Source organism: Erigeron canadensis, chromosome 1, assembly GCF_010389155.1.
Source record: "Erigeron canadensis isolate Cc75 chromosome 1, C_canadensis_v1, whole genome shotgun sequence".
Lineage (NCBI taxonomy): Eukaryota > Viridiplantae > Streptophyta > Magnoliopsida > Asterales > Asteraceae > Erigeron > Erigeron canadensis.
In genome coordinates this window covers 54,973,149-54,984,448 of record NC_057761.1, presented here as the reverse complement: position 1 = coordinate 54,984,448, position 11,300 = coordinate 54,973,149, and the positions used below count along the sequence as shown (strand labels likewise).

At 34.7% G+C, this 11,300-nt stretch overlaps 1 pseudogene; it reads right to left on the bottom strand.

The window, feature by feature from the left end:
• Positions 1-639: 639 nt before the first annotated feature.
• On the bottom strand, positions 640-7,399 carry LOC122606656 (annotated as a pseudogene).
• Between the last annotated feature and the right edge of the window lie 3,901 nt (positions 7,400-11,300).

Sequence of the window (11,300 nt, the reverse complement as noted above, 5' to 3'; positions counted from 1 at the left end):
GTGCAAAATTTGATCTCTGGCGAGTGTGAACCGATAAGTATCATTAACGGATTCAAGGAGAGAGTTTGTTTTTTGTATTACACTGCTAATTTAGATTTAAGTTGATTCCTGTTATTTCCGCGTTGTCATAAAGATTAAAGCCCTTGTTTTCTTTGGTTATGTGGAATTGCTAAATTTTTTTGAATCGAACCTAGTGTTACTTTCATATTTCATGATGGAATTCGTCCTTGAGTTTCTCTCATGTAAATTGAGTAAATGACCTTTTCAAATCTTTTGTGGAATTCAAAACATTTGTTTCTTTCTTTCCCCAAAAAATTCAGACGTGCTTCCCTCTCCTACTGTTTGTCTAGTAAAATAACTCGATGGTCATAAGTGGTTTGTTGGCATTGGTGATAGTTTCCTACGGTGGTAATCAGAGAAGTTCGGTGGAGCTCATCGGTGGTAGTAAACGGTGGTTGGTGTGGCGATCATGGACAAGTTGAGGCCCGTCCACCCCCTCCCTCCCCCTTTGCAACCGATAATTGACTTTTCATCTAACTTGAAATCCATCATTCCAGTTCAAGTTACAAAGTTGTAGTTTGGTAGTTTTGCATCTATAGGACATTCATAAAAAACCGAAAAGCTAATAAACCAGCTGAATTAGCAAGGATAAAATTTATCAATACGGAAACTTTAATGCAATGTGAACGTGTTTGTATATCTCAGTAGCTTATGTTATTATTAGGGAATATAGAAGTACAACAAACTGGGTCAAACATCTAAGTCCCCATTTAGAATGGGCGTGTCTCTCAGATGATCAAATTGGCGCCAACATAATACCATCTGAAGAAGTCTGGGAAAATCGCCGATACTTGAAAGTACAAAAGGATACAGATACGAATATAAAGCTCTAATCAAAGTTATCAATTTTGATGGGGGTGAAGTCATCTGCCACCTTAAAGTGTCCCACTAAACGTGCAAAAAACATCATTTGTTGTTCCAGTGTGAATTTAATATTTTCCGCCTGTATGTCACAAAGTAGAAAATAAGGCAAATATTATGTGGAAAGCGATACTAACAGCTTCAGTTTTTAATATTTACCATGCGAAAACCGTGCTGCTCGCCTTCATATTCCACAAGAGCAACAGGCAATCCTTTTGATTTCAAGGCTATGTATATCTTTCTTGCTTGTTCAGGGTTTACAACCTGCAAAACAACACACAACAATTTAAGTGGAATAGATGGTGTTGCTGGTAGAACCGACAATTGCAAAAGTGGTTGCCGCTTCGATATTATATCAATTCTGAATGCTAATCTAGCAGTCACTTTTAATAAAATATAAAAAAAGGTTAAAATGGTAAGATTCATCACTCAAGACCTATCAAATAGTCACGGAGTCTAGGCAGATTCATTTAAGAATAAATTTCCTGTTTTCTCAGACAAACTTGGTAATAGGTTAACATTGCATTGGATACCTTGTCTTCCAGTCCTTGAAAGAGGATGATGGGGCAAGAAAACTGATCAACAGCATTGATAGGATTCCTCTCGATAAATTCTTTTTCACTCCCTGTTGCAAGTGGCTAACTGTTCAGTTTCTGATTTATATATGGAAGTTGATACTTGATGCTCATAAGTTGAGATTTACCAACAAGATTATCAATGTAGCAAGACTCGAATTTGACACTTTGTTCTTTCAACAACTTCACGTCAGCTACCTGCACGTGACCATGGCATAAGAAGCCATTAAAAAGCCTATACTTGTGTAGACCATTGAAGGACTCTCTGATGTCACTATTTAGTATTTACCCCACCTAAGATTTTTACAATCTATGCATGATATGTAAATGGCAAACTTAGCTGGTTTGGGTCAGTTCGAAAATGGGTCAAATCAGGGAACGCGCTAAATTAGTAGATACTATCAAATATGTAATAACTCAAGCTTGTCAACTATCACAGGATGGCCGAGTCAAATGGGTCGGGGTGACTTATTGGATTACAAAATTTCCTTTATTAGAAACACTTCCACACACAAAAAAATAATATTAGGAACAATTGTAAATAACATAAAAACAACAAATAGCAGATAGCAAATATCTAAAGTTCTTTTTATAGATAACAATTAATAAATTAATAATTAATAGAGATAACAATATATATCAACTAGCTGTAGATGCCATAGTGATGATCATTATTAATTAATTTTTACTTTGTCAAACAATTTGAGTTATAAAATTAAAAAAAAATTAAGTCTTTGAAATTAATTACAAAATATTTTTTTTATTGATTTGTCAAAATAAATATGACATCAAGCATGAATATCACAATGATAGAATACTTACACCAAACAAAGAAGCTCCAGCCTTAAATGTTTTCTTGAAAGCAAGTGCGGCCAGTGTTGTATAACCACCGGCAGAGCACCCGGGTGATGCAAAGTCTTTCACCATCTGCCTTTCCACTGTCTACCTGTACAAGAAAAAAAAAGGAAATATAACGACTATCTCATGACTTGTAAATGCAAAAAAAATGTGCCCATGTGACTATCAAAATATTGTATGTGTAGACTTCCAGTAAAAATCACCAAGAATCGAGCACAACTGCAACAGTCGTTGACATCAACTTTACCCCACTGCTTCAAAAGTCTTTCACGAAATCCTCGACCATAACCTTCAAATTTTGGAACAATTGTCCTTAGCAACAGATTCAAGAGTTTAGAGGGCACAACTTTGACTTACTGTCGGGTAAACGAGTCAGTTTAGGCTATCCTTTGCCACAAACAAGTAATATGGGTACTTCAGAATATAGTTAAAAATGAAGACAGTTCAAACGGATAGAAAGTCACCCAAAGTGTACTCACAACGGATAAAACCTCCCAAAATGCTTTATTCAGAATTAGATACAACTATTACAATTAATACAATATAACCTTCGTTAGCATCTTTAAACATTAATACACATAGAATTGGGGAAAAAACAAAAAAATGTTTGTCGGTTGGTCTAGTGAAACCTGTTTTCACATGTACCAAAAGTAACATGTTTATTACCCGATCATGTTTTAACTTGTGACCAAACAGGTTGATCCACCCATTTTGCCACCTCTACATCAAGATACTACTAGATGAGCTCATAGATAATATATGAAACTGTAAGAACCATACAATGAAGCCCATATAGTGCCTAATATAATGCCTCATACATTCACTAGGTCATCATTCAACCATTTCAACTGAAAATGTGCAAAAAGACAAATTTAATGCTAAATTTGACATACCAGTGCTTCCACCATAATTCACATCTACAAAAGCCCAACCACGACTAGTCCAAAACTGGATACTGAGATTTAAGATTCCACGTGCTTCTTCTGTAGGTCCGCCTATTAGAAAATGTGATATATATATATAAATACCGAGTTTACAAGCATCGGAGAATCCTGAATCCTTGTATAACCTTTAACAAATAACTAAAATCACTTTCATGATAGGAACGGTGAGCATTCTAGGAACATGTAAGAAATGAATAAATGCGATTTACCATGGCTTTCCAAAAGTAATGGTGGTCTTTCTTCTTGATTAGCTTGATACATTGGATTTGTAGGTGGATAATAGTATGCATATGCCTTCTCGCCAGGAACTTCTGTTGGAAACTCGATGAACTCTGGAGAGCTAAAATAGGACTTGTATTTTGAACTGGTAGGTGAAGAAGACCAGACAATCTTGAAATCCACAACTTTCAATGCTTGATCGTCTAATGTCACCTGGCCCACATAGGTAAAAATTAGTATGTTTTTGTTTAGGTCAAAATTTAAATATAATACCTTTCAGTATAACTTCTTCTGAAAGGAGTATAAGGAGTTCAAGTTTTGGCAAATTATAAAGTGTTGGATATTAAAAAAAACTATAGCAAGAGATGGCAGTTTCCGCCAATTTATGAATCAACGGGTTGATTAGAGGTATGTTTTATCCCCAACGGGTAAATTAAAAGATAGCTTAAAAGGACAAAGAATGACACGTAGGATGAACTCAAGATACTATTGGGACAAGAAAGTGTTACAAGTCAACCCAACCGGATCTGTTTCAACTCGCATAGACATATTATTTTGTATGACCAGTTACCCGATCCGCCCATTTTCCGACCTCTAATATAAACATATAGCCAGTACAGATAGAACCTTAGCTATCGACAATGGATGAACGTCGGATGCTCCTTCAACATAGAGACAATGTACACCAGAAGTCTACATGAAACATTATTAAAGTTAATAATGTATAAGGCAACTTTCTTGTTCAATGTATAACTAATATGAAACACCCGCTTAGAGGCCAGTAGAAAGGATAAGTTATTACAATATTCCTTAGATCTGTAAAAGGAGTCTGGAGAATGGATAATGTGCTCTTATCCTTGTCCAAAACTCCAAGATATGACCTCCCTTTCAGCCTGCATATCATCGACGTTGGATTACATACAATAAAAGTAATACCAACTGTCTAAAAGGATGTAACGGCAATAAATAGTCGAGTTACCTGTAACTGCAAGCAATTAAGTTTGTTCGCTTGTTAACTATCTCATATGAATTTATGCCAAAAACCCATGATGGCCTTGTAAACTCAGCCTCTAACGAATATACCGGCAACACCTTGTTATCAGATTCAACCTGTAAGAAGAAAGAAAACTTCAATCAGATGATCACATTCAATTCAACTCATATAGTTGCATGATAGAAGGCTTATTGATGCATATCACATGACAGGAATAGTTTTACAAGCTCCGGTTGAATAATGAAATTATGCATATGACTCCCATGGACCCAACAAATTGTCGGATAGTAGGTCAAACAAGCGTGAATACAAGATAAAATCTAAAGTGCACAAAAAATCAAAGAAAGGAGATAGAAGCAAGGTAGATAATGAAAAAACATCAAAGATGAATAGCAACACATAGAATGCATGAATCATCTTAAGTCATACCCATCTGTGAAGATTCCAAAATCCAAGATTCCTATCAGTGACAAAGAACAGTTCTCCTGCAGTAAAGCAGATGCAACAAATGTAAGCAACCCAATGACAAAGAAGAATTTGATGACACATTATCCACATTTTGTAACGATCAATACCAAGAAAAGTTGTATTTAGGTTGAAACTTAGCTAGAGCTGAAATCTTAAATTATACATAAATCGTTCTTGAAATAATCTTAGTAATCATTTCATGAAGGAATATGAAATATAATCATGCAAATAGCTAAAATAGCACAGCTACAGGTTGTTATTTTATATGTCTATGATATATCATCACCTTCAGATGACCACTTCGGCTCGGTTGGAGATTCTATAATGGTAGGATCAGCACCCGCCACACATACACGTTTATATATATCTCTGCATAATACCTTTGATCAAAATTATAAAGTATAGGGTGGCATAAATCTTTAATAAGTATTTGTATCATTAAACAATACACAGTACACAGTAGAGGTAGCAAGATGGGCATGTCAGAAGGGTCAGGTTGAAATGAGCCTCTTATTACTATAGTCGAAACAGCCTGAGCTAGGTTGACCTTCAATCACATTTTGGCCTTTTAAAAAAACCTATAAAACATTGATGTGTTAATTATCGATCTAAATATTTGAAGCAACTTTGGGGGCGATTTTCAAACCTTTTGACTCATTTAACACGTTCCCCCTTTCCATAATTTTGTTTATTTGACCAGACAGATCTGAGATAAAACACAGTCCAATTCGACCCATTTATAAATGCCACCTCTAGCAGTCAGGCATTGACTTTACCCGCTGTCGGAGATGTAGCCGACCCAAAGTTGGGACCTATCCCATGGCATGTTAGGGTGGCTCCACTCAATCCATGCCATCCTTTTTCCCTCAAGATCTAATCTGGGGAATGCATAAAAATCATGTCCACCAACTAATACTTTTGGATCTGCATGTGACAAGTACAAATATGGAAATTACTGTGAATTGCAAAATATAAACAGATAAACACATCCATTAGGGCTGATAACTAAATGTCTAAATTAAGAACTTTGAAAAGACATACATCTAGTTTACCTTGAATAATGCTATCACTGAGTTCAACTGATACTATAGTTGTGACAGAGTTGGAGCAACCTTCTCGTCGATCTGTCATGAAGCCAAGTCACAATTTGTCTATCAAAGATTACGAATGGTTCGTAATTGTATAAAAGAAAAAAAGAAGCAGGATGCAGCAAACCTTCTCTAACTGTGATATACCGATTAAGCCTTTTATCAAAAACTCCATCAGCATATGCTACCAGAGGTCCACCAAAATCAGGAGTCAGTGCAACAGGTGGAGATTCTGCTGCCAAAAGAAGTTATATTCAATACATTGGACAAAACTATTCTAACCCGTTTGGAAGTTATCATGATTCCAGTTAGCGGTTATCATGTGCCCCCTTGGGGCCACATCAGAGAACTGTCAACATGGTAAAAGTTTCGAAAACGCAGTTGCCCATCATCATATTGATTTGGTAACTGCATTCGATCACCTAAATGTATCTCTCAAAGTTGAATGCTTTTTTCTGGAAATACGACAATACCTTTTTATGTAAATTGACATTATTAATAATAAGTAGTTTTAGAATAAACGTGACCATATCTAATCCAGACCTTTAGAACCAATGAATTGCTTGTAGAGTCTCTGGTCCTTGTAATTTGAAAAAATTATGATATCCTCTGTGCTAATACTGAAATCACCACCGCCATATTCATTCGCCAATGTACGAACTGAAAACTCCACTGGAGTTATATCAGTAGCTTCATCTTCATTATCACCTCCTTTAACTATAACCGATCGTCTAACATACAAAAATAAAAATAAAAAATAAAATGTGTTTGTGTCAGATTGCTATCTATGCTAAATAATTACAACTTTGCTTTCATACTATCCTATGTAAAAATCTAATATTGTATTTCATAGCATTTAAGATAGTAGTATAACAAAATAAGGAAAATAATCTATAAATTCTCGGTTGATGTGTCTAACGGCCAAAGGTCTCAAACTATATAAACCAAAAGACGGTGGTAACAAACTAACAATTAAACTGTTCTGTAAATCTTAATATAATCAAGCTAACAATGACATGTGTATATATATATATATACCCTGATTCGGTAGGGCGTGATTCGAGCCAAAAGAGACGACCGAGAGAGTCAACGGCAGTGCCTCCGAGAGTCTTGCCGGCGCCGGAGACAACGTCGGATGTGATAGGGGACGACCATGAACCGTAGGGCGCGGTAAGTTTTTGCCCAGGTGGCACTGAAGTAGCTGACATTAGTACAGTAGTAAGTAGTGGTTTAGTTTTTTCTAAAGGAGTAAGTACTGTATTTAATTGTAGTATTAGTGAGAACTCCGAGGCATTGACTCTTAACCCATATTCTTGAATGTTTTCCATTTTTTTTTTTATTGATTGGGAAGGATTTTAAAATTTGTTATGCTTTTGAGTTTCATTTAAAAGAATAAGGGTATGTTATAACTGGTGATTGAAAACCGGTGGCTGGTAGCTGTAAGTTATAATTGAAAGCTTGAAGTTAGAACTTTTAAAGTATATTTAAATGTTTGGCAAAGTAGCTAGAATTTTTATTATAGTGTATAAAATTATAAAAATAGACATTAAAAAATATGAAAATTTTAATTAAATACATATACACTTTGTTCCATTTTCTATTTTATATTATAGAAAGCAAGAACATCTTTTAAATAAACCACACAGAAATACAATCACACAAGTACAATCCCCAAATTAAAATGAAAAAAATATTAATGTTCAAAAAAATAATTACTATACTACGGAGTATAAAAAAGCAAAATAGCATCAACCAAAAGTTTAAATAGAGCAGGAATGCATGAGGATGATACACCACGTGGTATCACTACCATCAAATACAATCCGTATCAACAAAAAATTCAAAAGAAATTAGTTGCTGAAGTGAAGGGAACGATCAAGGGAAAATAATTGAAGGGCATTAAAGTAATATAACACTCTAAAAGTTACAGCTTGTTTTGAAACGCTTGAAGAGGTAGCGTTAAGCTTTAGAGTTTTAGCTTCAAATTTAAAGCTTCAAGCTCATCTAACTAAATGAAGCTTTTTATGTAGCATGACCTTTTTCTTAAAAGTTTGAAGCTTGAAGCTTCTAAAATCTTGCTGTGAAAGATACCCCAAGAGGGGAAAAAGAAAGAGAAGAATTGGAAGAAAAATTTAGTACGATTTGTTTAAAATTTTTTTTTTTTTTTTTAACTTTTGGGATGATTTTCAAAGAACAAAAATCTAACTCTTTTCTTCCATTCATCTTTCTTTCTCTCCTTTATATCCCTTCCTTAAATATCTATCACGATGACTAAAAGTGGAAGGGGTGATGATTAAAAGGTGTAACCGATTGTTTTGCTCGGTTTCTCCATTGGCACATTTTGGTATATCAGTTTTCCTTCCCACAATCCGAAAAAAATGACAAAGAATATCAACAACTAAAATCGGCTTAGTGCAGCTCATATATGAACGTTGGGAAAGTGTGGAACACTTTTTTGGATTTTTTATTAATTTTTTTTATTTTCTTCCTATAAAATACACTAAATAATACGTAATAATAAAATCATACACTTATAATTTGTTAAATAAAAAAACAAATTACATTACTTAAAATGAACAATACATTAATAAAAACAAACACAATACATTTTTAAAAATACACTTTCTATAGATAGTATAAAACCAAAATACATTACTCACGGTTTTCAGTGATATACCAACGATTCAACTAACTAAGGTCGTACGTCGGGCACTTCATTTTATTGACAGCTTTGTCTTCACTGGGTCTTTAAAAGAACATGTCGGCCCATGTGCGTTGGTCTCCTTATATGTGACCGGAAGTGATGTGCAAAATTGAGCTTTAAATTTATAATCTAGATTCACCTTCAAACTCACTACTACGCACTCACGGGCAGTGGACTCGATCGTTTGTAATATAGTTATGAGGTAAGTCCGTGTTCGTTCGCAGGGATTGGATATGACTAGTTGCTCTATGAAATGGTTTGGAAAACGGGTATTACTTCGAAAATCCTTTTTGACAATAAAAGTAAAAATTGATTTACAAGATAAATTGCATAAAATTAAAAAAGAACTTCAGACAATATAATTAAAAGTCATCCACCTTGACTTCCCTCGACTTCAAATGTGATTGCATTTAATTAAGAACAAATTCTCTAGAGTTTAAAGATAATCGTGACAAGATTAAGGTGCTCACGTGGTACCACCAACCGTGAACAAAATACCGAATCACCTAAATTGCTAGTTAAATTACCCAAGCCGGTACCACCAAAACAAAGACAATTCTTCCAACAATCGGTTTTATTGACTATCAAATTATCAATTGAACCTATGTGACAAGTGGTACCACCAACCGATATCAATCACGTTGACAAAATTAATCTTTTCTTAAAATGATATTTACTATCATACCATGAACTAGTGATAATTACTCATAAACAAGTAACCGTTTTAAAATCACATACACATTCAACCGGTACCACCAACGAAGAATTATATGCAACCAATATCAAAATTAATTAATAAAAAGAATTAAAATCATCAAGATCACAAAACAACGATAATTAAATAAACTCTTTCGAATTAAAAATGTTGCAATCACATTATCCGTCTCGTTTCATCAAGGTGGATGATTAAACGTTTAGCCACTCATGATCAATCCACAATAATAATTAAAATATAAGAGAAACATGATGTACCAATCGTTTGATGAAAAATAAATTGCAAGACAGTAAGTAGATACGATCTAGATGGGTGCTCGTGAATCTTCAACGAATCCGCCTAAAAAATTATCTTGACTGGAGATTGAAGAACCCTTGTAAAACAGCTCCTAGAAAGATTTTTGATAAGTTGGGAATTAGGGTTATGTTTCTTATTTATACTTCTCCAAATCTGATGCAAAATTCGTCTAAAACCCTTCAGGTCCCGTGCACTCACTGCAGCGCAGTGAGATGTGCATCCCCTTACTACGGCGCAGTGAGGGCCTTTGACTTCGACTTTAGGGTGACTGCGGCGCAGTGGCTTGTGAAGGCCACCACTGCGGCGCAACTTGTTTCCACGTCTTGGTTTCTTGTTTCCTTGACTGTGGTGCAATCTCTTCATCGCCATCCCCACTGCGGTGCAGTGGGGTTAGTTCAATAACATTTAGTGGATTATGGTTGCGGTGCAGTGGACTAGGTACATCCCCACTGCGGCGCAGTCATATACTTGTGTAGAGCAACCTCTTTCGATCTTGAACTTGCTTAATCTCGCCGTCTCTTCTACTCGAATCAACTCTCGATATTATAAATCCTTTTTGGGCCAATAAGTCTTCCAAAAACGCATCAATCGAACGCGTAACCTGTTTAGAGCCTGAAAACACTAACAAACACCATAAACGCGCCAAATGCATGCGAAAACGACTTAAAACACATAATAAAATGAGCAATAATGATGTGGGTAATGGATATAAATTAGTCACATCAGGAAGCCAAAAAGTTTAAAATAGCAACTTTCACCTTGTTGATCCTCTCCTGCAAAAAGGTTTTTCAAGCATGGAAACCTACACCGTCGTTGCGACCACCATCATAGTCGAATTGTGCGGGCATACGTTTAGTTGTAATTTTTCCTCCTCACAAATCTCATTTGTCCAATACGAGTAAAAATTGGAATTCAATATATTAAATCCCTATGATCAATCTCACAATTTAATCAGTACGAAAACTAAATAAAACATATGAAAATTAACCCCTATAAATATTGATTTCAGTTTACCTTTTTTTTCTAACTTTAGTTAAATAAAAAATTTGCAGTCTGTTATACTTAAACTTACTACAAACACAAACAATATTTTTAGACTAAACGATTAGAGTTAAGCTCAACAAACAAAAAGTGTACATTATATAATTTGAAAAATACATACCAGTTCATCAACAAAGACCATCTCAAACGTTTTGATTTTCTCCACGTTGTTCCACTCCGAAATAGTTCATACATACACAACACGGAGTCGTAGATGATGTTTAACATGTGTTGGCTTAAGATCTTCAAGATGAATTAATGTCATCTTATTTTTTGTTGTTGAATAAGAAGTCATAATGAACATATAATAGACAATAAACTAAAATAAAAAGGGATACGACAACAACAACAACAACAACAACAATAATAATAATTTGAGTTCATAATATATTAAATGTCATAAAAGTGTAAAAATTAAAAATATGTTACCTAGTATTAGAGGAGGACGAACCTTTTGGTAGTCAACTGTTTTTTTT